Below are 9,771 nucleotides of genomic sequence, written 5' to 3'. Positions count from 1 at the left end.
CACATATTGAGAAATAACAAACATAAACCATAGAACTGAAACATGCCTTTCATCCAAATGTCATAAAAGCATGTTTTGGCTGAATAGATAAAATTATCAACATGGTCAAATTAAATGTGGCGTATAAAGCTTTATAAAATATCATTGGTGAAAAAAGCGTATCATTTCTTATTTGACACCGTGTTCTGTGAGTTACAGATACAATGACCTAAATTAAAATGTTAATTAGCTGGCCTTTTCAATTCCAAAAGAAACGAAGAAAATCTTTCAAGAAATGGAGTACACAGTAGGACCATTTTAAACGTTTAAAACCTAAACTTGCAATGTTAATTATAAGTGGTAAATGAAATCAAAAGAAAAATTGGTGTTATGTTAGATTTAAGAAATAAAGTTAACCGTTATAATTATGAATAAGTCAAAGAAGCAGTTTAAAATCAGCTCAAACAAAGACCAAGCTAAACCGTGCAAACATTGCATGTTATACAATGATGAGTGGTGAGTATATTTGCTTATGATTTGCCTAAAAAAAAACGTATGTAGTTTTCGTTCCTATAGTGTTTCTTTTACTGTTTTATGATTACCAGAAACTCTTATGAAACACCCCTTTTGTGACTCTCATTTTTAGATTGAGGAAGATAAAATATAAAAAATAACAACCTGCAAAAATTGTTTATTTTCCTTGTTTCCATTATTCAAATATATTACGCCCTCTACAAGAAAAAATAGCTTCCTTTTTTAAAAGACAAATATGTACGACTTCACACTGATTCGTCAGGTTGTTTTGTTAAGTTAGATTTATTGCCATTAAAACAGCCTAAGTGTTGATTTTGGGTTTAATAAATTATCGCCGATAAATCTCGACTTTTCTTAAGTTCTTCCTTACCATTGTAAATTTTCAGCTTTGTATTACGAGATAACGTGTTTCTGTTTATAGAACAGTGTATTATAATGACTCGGTAATAAATTAAGGGCTTAGGTAAACAAGCGAATAAACATTGAAGTTTGAACCTGGGTAATAAGTCCAATTACTTCGAAATAATGGTTGAGTCGCCAGGAAAGTAATTAGGAAATGAAAAGAAATGGAATATAACTTACATTATAACACTTTTAAGATTTCCTTTTATATAAACAAAGAAGGGCTTTACCGTGTATTGTTTATTCGATTAGTGCACGTTTCGAAATTGAACTACTTTTGGCTATTCCGGTAAACGCCCTTGTATTTAAAACCGCATGGAATTATGTGATGGAAATAGTGTTGTAGTAGTTGTAAGTTACGTCGTCTGCATTGGTGTAATAGAAAATAGTAATTCGAAAGTGTTAGAATGGAAATAGATTTTAGTTTTGAGTGCTGTGTTGGCTATGTTCGTTCAGATGCGTCATAATTAATCATTTAGGCCTTTGGCCTTCGTGATTAGATTACTACGCATCCTAACTCAAAACCGTGTTCTGTTTGCCAACACAGCACTCAAAACTAAAATCTTTTTCCTAAATATTGAAAACTAATATTCTTATGGTTTACATGGATTGTATTTTTAATTGAGCAATTCTTCATTATGTACATGTTAATGTCAACAACAGAAATCCCAAGCATGTTGTCATATTTTGCCTAGGCAGACTAATATCAGAACAAAAACAGAACAGATATGAATTTGTAGCAGCAGATCAAAGTTTTGTTTACAAGGCGCTCATGAATATCAAAACAAGTGTCAAAACAAGAGACAATGCATTTTGACAGAAACCTATGTCACATGTGTTATATTTTGTTAATCAGATAAGTCTGATTGCATACGTCAGTGATAGGTCATTTCATTTGCATATGTCGTTTTCAGATTATTCTGTTTGCATATGCTCTTTTAGTATTTATATGTTTGCATATGTCGTTTAAAGATTAATCTGACTAGATATGTCATTGTCATACTAATATGTTTCCATATGTCTTTTTAATATAAATCTAACTGCATATGCCGTTTTCGGTTTAACCTGATTGCATAAGTCATTGTCAGATTAATCTATTTGCATATGTTGTGTCAAACTTATCTGATTGCATATGTCGTATTTAGATTAATCTGTTAGAATATGTTCTTTTCGGATTAATGTGTTTGCATATGGTGTTTTCGGCTTAATATGTTTGCATAAAATATGTCGTTTAAGATTAATCTGATTACTAGATATATCGTTTTCATATATTCTGTTTCCATATGTCTTTTCCAGATAAATCTGATAACTTAAAGATATGTCGTTTTAATAGAAATCTGACTGCATATTCCGTTTTCAGATTAATTTGATTAGATAATTATGTCGTTTTTAGATTAATCTGATTGCATATGTGTTTTTTGTTGTTGTTGTTGTTGTTTTTTTTTTTCAGATTAATCATGATTGCATACATAACAATGGAGTTCTGAAGTGCTTATTCGTGTTTTGATGTTGTTTAGGATTTTTAAACAGATTTTCAACGGCAGTCGGTGTTCTTTGAATCCTTATGGGTATAATCTTGTTCTCCACACGAAATATGAATCAGAGATAGAGAATCAATGACGCCATGTCCGGGATATCTTTAAGCTACTGTCTCACGGTAAAATGGATATTTTGCATTGTAAAATTTAAATGTCAGACTTATGCGTTGATGAATACGGTCTCTTTGTTCCGTGTCAGAAACAAGGTAGCATTAATCAGAGGCATCAGTACATCATAGTACTGAATAACTTATCTGAAGTCAAAGCATGAAAATTTCAATAGGAACCACTTGGCACTTTGTGAAACAAACATCCACTTAGAAGAAAAAACATCATAAAGCCTGATACTGGAGTAGTCATGAATATGAAAGTGTACCGTACATTCATATTCGGCAACTTTCGATATTTTACGGAGTGTGGCGGAAACATACGACGAAAAAATCTATTTTTAGACATATTAAGGGGCTGTTGTTGTGTTCTTAGCCGATTATATCATGTTTATGATATGTATATAATTTAATGTCATTTTGAAAAGTGTACCTTAAGGTTTATTGTGTTTGCTGCTAATTGATGACCCAGTTTTTCGTCATATTTAAACATGTAGTTCACTAAAAAAGTGGATATAACCACATGTTTTCTGATATTCATCAAAGCTAGAAGGAATGCATTAAATAAAACAAATATTTACTTGTGTCTAGAGTAAAATATGCATACTGAAGAATTGGGCAAAAATCGATTCTATTATCTTTCCTTGTTTATTCAGATCAACGCTTTACCTTGCTGTCTCCCTTCGACCGTCTAGCTAAATATCGATCACTATCGGATATTTTTTAGATCGTTATGGTTCGGCTATCTCCGTTTATCGTATCACGGGAGGTGCCGATCATAAAAAAAACAAGGATTATAGTTTAGAGATCTCCTGTAAAAACGTAGTGGGAAGGGTGATTTATTTCACACCAATTTTAAGTACCGGTAAAACAACAACAGCAAATATAGTCATCAACTTGCTTTAATTCTGTTTTTCAATAATGTAAAATACGGAACGGAAAAAAGAAGATACTACGTTATTTATTCTTTTATTTAGCATAGTCAAAGAGCTATAAAAAAAAAATGTTTCATACTTCTTTGGCATAGTATATGAAAATATGGTCAACACTACATTATCTTCTTTATATTTTACATTAAAGAAACTGAGACATAAAAACAAATATAAATACACAAAATCATGTACATTAGGCGAGCATAACATACATGTACATGAAACTACTATTATCTTAAAAAATAGAAAGCAGGAAAAATTTTTTTTAAAAGTGCTTACAAACTTGACAATTTCATTTTCAGTTATTATAAATAGATGTGAAATGCGTTTTTTATTATTATTATTAATCATATTTAACTTGTTAAAATTAATTTTGCTATGTAATGAACATTTGAAAAACATTGTCACACACTGATGAAAAATGAACAGAAAAAAAACAAACTAGCAAACATACTTGACAATGTAAAAGGTATCTTTTTATGACACCAGAGCCTGTTAATTGGAAGTGTGACCTATTTGCCCCGAGCCAGTCATTGTGTAATAAATCTGTAGGTTTCTCAAAAGGGACCGACTGACTGATTTAATAAATGTCAGATTTTTAAAATAAAAAGTGGAAAACCTAAGAATAAAACAAGCACACCATAGAAAAAAGTCTTTTAGAAAAGATTTAGGATAAAGAGACACTAATGTAGTGTAAAGGTTATTCATAATAACTATCACGAATATTTTAACTATATGAACAAGGGATTACAGATTTTTCATATCTTTTAGTGTGTGCTATACCTTCTTGAGATTAGCTGTGCGTACATTCAGTTCAATTCAATTTCGATTTATTGCATAAATACAATGCCTACAGCAAGTGAAAGCATTATATATGGAGCAGAGAAAGTACATAATAATTTTCAGGAGAGACAATAAACCAAAGAGCTATAAAAAATTAAAAATGTATTTTATACTTCTTTGAATAAACTAATAAATTAATAAACGACAATTTTTCACAATGTTGCCACAGAACTTCTATACTATAATATTTTCACTCTTAGGCGAACTTTTAACACGTGTTCTATATATCTATACTTTAATGTCGAACAATTAACCTGTATTGAGGAAAAAATACTGTTAATCAAATACAAGTAAATACTCAATCAGTGTCCCATTATCTTATGTATCTAAGTACATTTGTACTTGAAAATGAAACAATATATTTATTGTGTATTTAAGTCTCGTTCATTAAACATGTTACAATTTTCAAAATGCTCTTACGCAGTCACCGAGAAGATTATCATCTGTGTAATAAAAAGACCTGATCGTCCCTAATCCCCTAATAAAAAGGTGTTGATAAGCAATAAACTTGCAAAAAGCTGTTAATTGGTAATAAACAACTATCGAAAAGCGCTTTAATATGGCTGTTTCAGGGGCTCCGAAAACAATTTACTCAAATGTTGCATTATATAAATTCTTTATAACATATTTATGGTTAAAACTTAAATTAAGGGGTATATATAAGTATAATTAAACGAATCTTTAAAATACGAGACAGTGGTTTAGAAAGAAATATATATAGTTGCAACGTGCATCATGTCTTATATTTTTTTTATTTATTAACATGATACGTCAGCATCTTTCTCTGTAACATTTATTTTGCGGTAAGCTTGTAATTCCCAAAAACTATGGTTCGCCTTAATATAACTGAAATTATTCCCGCACTATCATTATCACTTATACTATGTTGTAACTATTTTCTGTATCATCGGCAGCTAAACTTCGGGCGGGTTCGTGCATTTCCGCACGCGTCCGGAAATACCACGGACACGGCAAATAAAGAAATAATACAAAAATCACCAACATTTAAACGTCTAGGGAAGCAAGAAGACATTAAAATAATTTCAAAATAAAAACATATATAAAAAGTTTATTGTCTGTAGAATACTTCAATAGGATAATAAATATTCTCAATATATGAATAAAGTGGCTACAGGGAAAAGAATAAGATACGTATCACAGGTTTTTGCTTATTTTATTCAGTAACTATATGCCGTAAACAGAGACTGATAGTGATGTTTTTTAATCGCCAAGGGAAGCATTAATACTTCATTTTAGATAAATAATTTTTATATCTTTGTAAAGAGAAAAGAATGACGAACACTTCAATAGGATAATAAATATTGTGTGTTCATTCTAATTAAAACAATATTTGTTCAAACTTTTTTTCCTTCTTTGTTTCTATTGGAAAATATCAACCAGATAAAAGTCGATATCGCACTGCCAGGTGATTTCAAGGGGGATAATTTTACCGATAAGACGAAAATTTTACCTAATTGTTGATCATGGGCTAAAATGTTTTAAGTATTTAACCGTATACATATTTAACACTAGATAAAAACTTCCACCGTTTTTATCAGTATGTTTATTTTTTTTCCAAATTTGAATAACATGAGTATTATAGCTGGATATATATGCTAAGTCGCTGTTATTTTCAGCTTTTAAAAGCTTGAAACAAAACCGGGTGATATGAATGAAATGAAGTGTGAAATATGAAAGATAGGTGCCGTTTCCAAACTTATATGGATTCCGTGAAAAAGTGCATGTATCTATTTATGAAACAGTAAAAATGGGCTTAAGCAAAATACGAAAATTATGACATCACTACGCATGCTCTACCGGAACGCGCCATATCGCCAGAACGATATTTTCACATTTAGCGTTGTTTCGTTCCGTCGTTGTGGCGGGGGCGCCAGAACGACAGAACGCCAAGACGACGTTTTTTAGGGCGCCGTTTATAAGTGTCGTTCTTTCGTTCTGTCGCGTTGCATTCTTCGTTATATCGTTCTTGCAGGGGCGCCAGAACGAGGGAACGAAACAACGCCAAAAGAGGAAAACGTCGTTCTATCGTTATGGCGGGGGCGCCAGAATGACAGAACGAGACAACGCTAACAGAGGAAAACGTCGTTCTTTCGTTATGACGGGGGCGCCAGAACGACAGAACGACACTGGCAGAAATCAGCCACCATATATGGTGCTGTTGGATCATTTCAAGTATTTCATACAAATTATATATAATCCCTAGTTGTTGGTAGATTTGATTTATTACAAAAATTAATGATAAATGTAATAGTCTAGTCCAGATTTCAATAAATGTGAGAGATACAGGCATTTTGTTAGTATTTATTCCCATATATATTTTAGTATAATTTTGGTATGCTGAATTCAAAAATATATGTTGGCCATCTGACAAATGATTTTTGTAGGTCAAAAACAAAACGGCCGCCAAATTAAGATATTTCTAATATAAATATTTAACAGTACTACAATTATCCAAAACTATGTAAGGTTCTTTATCAAAGTTATATGTAACATAGTAACAGATTAAATTTACAACACTTTTTACAAAGATAAATAACTTTTACTCCGAATGTTGGCTCCGTTAGGAGAAAAAAAAGCATTTAAAAACCCATTCTAACTTGAGTATTTCGCCAAAAAGATGACTTTTAAATAATTCACGTTGGTTATTATTGCAAAGCATTTGCTGAATACAGTACACTAATTTTACATTTGGAATCAATTTACAGGACAGAAGTTAAATTAATAAACTGTTTATCATATAATTATTTTAAATAAGATAGACTGAAATATTTGCTCTCACAGTCCTATTCCATGTTAATTTCATGCCTCGCGTTCATACAGCTGGTAATGCTTTTACCGCATATAATAATATATCTGTGCAACAAAGCCCAGTCTTTTTACGTTTACATCTGAGGATCCTACATCCAGATGTTCAGTTGCATGAACTCAATGCAAGCTTGAGGAATTTGATCAGGGGTAATAAGAATTGACTTAAGTGTGTCATCTACCACCTTCCATCCCATCTCGGAAGGTGCAGGCAGGTCTGCATTGAGAACAGTTCCATACCAGGGCTTGATAATGAGCTCTTCTAATGTGTAAAGAGCAAGCATCACTGGTTGGGGTATGTGTTCAGGACTTGTAGACCTGCAAAACATAACATTTTGAGCACTGTCAGTACTTACAGCATCTTGGCCATACATTTCGCAAATAAAGTATTCACTGGTTTTCATTACTTCATCAGACAGTTGTCCATATCCAAGACCTTCTATGATTCATTTTGCACTGACTGTAAACACTTTAAATACAAATCTTTTGAGATTCCACAGAAATTTGATGTTCTGTCACAGCCAGTAAGTGCATGAAAGGCAAGTAAATCTCTATGCAACTCTTCAGTTATTGAGGATTTATTTAACACTGTGTTCACTTGAATGTTTTTCAATTTTTCAATGTTCCAGCCATCATCCATACTGTTGCATTTATTTCCTGCAAGTGGCATGGTAAGAGCAAATACGTCGGTATCTCCGGCAGAAACTACAACAGTGTTACAGTTTGATCGTTTACTGCAGTGAACAACATGGAGAATGATTTTTGTATCAGCTTCCTCGCGTTTAGCCTTTAATACATCCAAAGTAAGTTCAATGACAGTGTTTTCAACAGTTTCTTCTTCCTAAAAGCCGACGCCAACAACCAACGTCCTTTCTGTAGGCGATTGCATGATCAGCTTCTGATAAAAATCTATTACATCAATTTTATTTGCAGGCAGTGCTAAAAAAGTTACACCAGATTTCAAATAATTCATTAAAATTTGCAAACCACCCATTCTAGGGCACTGTCTATTTCAAATCCACAAGCTTAAAGTAAAGAGCCTGGTCAACAGTTATAACTGAATGTGACTGTCCCAGTCTTTCTGATATATGCATACACCTCTGAACAACGGTGTTTAATGCGTCGATATCTCATTCTCAGTAAGATTCAGCGGAATTACATTAACAGTTTCAGAATCCATTGATTCCGGGTGTTATTTTTATTTTCAGCTAAAGATGGGTCTACTTTTAGTATGTCTTTGTAGCTCAATGTGTGTCCTGCACTATGAAATAGGTTAATTAAATGTTTTAACCTAGTCATCTAGTGCAATGTACTTGCAAGATCTATGTGTTTAGGGGTCCATATTTTACCATCACTCACTCCATAAACAATATCTTATGCTACACTTAATATTTTTCTTTGCCTATCAGATTCAGGATCATTATGGTCAAATTTTTCATCTAGAAGCTCTTGGCCACCATACGTTAAATACAGAAACATGAACAGACACTCTGGAACACAGTTTACTGAATCATTTTCATTCACACTCAGTTCAGAATGTCCTTCCAGAGAGAACAAATTAGCCCTTAATTTAAGTGCTACGTGTACTAATGACAAGAAGTCGTCACTGGAATTATATTTCTGTATTGTCAGCCCTTGATCACTATTACTAGTAATATTATAATGAGCATCTCTAAGCATTGACGCAGCACATTCATATGGAACAAGAAGTGTATTCCTTTCATCAGAATATATATGCAGTGGAGTTACAAACTAAAACAGGTGTTTCAGTTTACGTTGTAGGGCTTGTTTGAAAGAAGATATTCTAGAATTAAATGACAAAGAATTGTTGAAAAAGTCTCTTCCGTTCGTATGTGGTATCTGTTCCAACTGCCTGAAAGCTGCATTATTTGCGATTTCATTGCAGCATACCCACGATCATGTGTATAAGAAAGATTATGGCAAGATCTGTATTAGAGTTGTCCGACTTGGATTTGTGAACTCCGTATCTATAAGAATTATTTTTTTTATGTTTTTTGACATCAGATAGTCATAATCACATTGTGTTGTCATGTTTAGCATCCTTTACAATACTATCACTGACTAGTTATGTAAAAGAGATTCTTAGCTTTGACTGAATAATATGTATTAGTTTCTTAAAATATAACGAAGTATATACAGCAAAGCATCTCTACAACATTTTAGAAATAAATTATACATGTAAATTTGTCTTACCTGTAAAAAATCCTTCGAAAAGTCCTGATTCCATGACGTGTTCTTGACACCTTTTAAACTTTAATGATCATGAAAGAGTGTGCTCTTGTCAGAATTAATTTGAATTAAATAACAGGTAAAACACTTAAAGAGTTTAGATAAGGACTTTAATAAAACATGATTTGACTCAGATTGTTATTGTGATAGAGCCCTGGGTTGTTTACTCTAATTAAGTTCACATTAGCCTTAATTTTAATCCCTGTCACACATAATTTTCATCAATTTTTATGATGCTAAGGCATTAATTAAAAAGTTGATTTAATATACACTGATATGTAATAAACATGTGTGACAAATACAAATCCCCCCGCCCCCACCCGCACCTCCCCCTTCCTAACTTCCTACTCCTCACGATGC

Source organism: Mercenaria mercenaria, chromosome 1 (genome assembly GCF_021730395.1).
Source record: "Mercenaria mercenaria strain notata chromosome 1, MADL_Memer_1, whole genome shotgun sequence".
Classification (NCBI taxonomy): domain Eukaryota; kingdom Metazoa; phylum Mollusca; class Bivalvia; order Venerida; family Veneridae; genus Mercenaria; species Mercenaria mercenaria.
The sequence above is the reverse complement of the archived record's forward strand: the minus strand, read 5'-3'. Positions refer to the sequence as shown.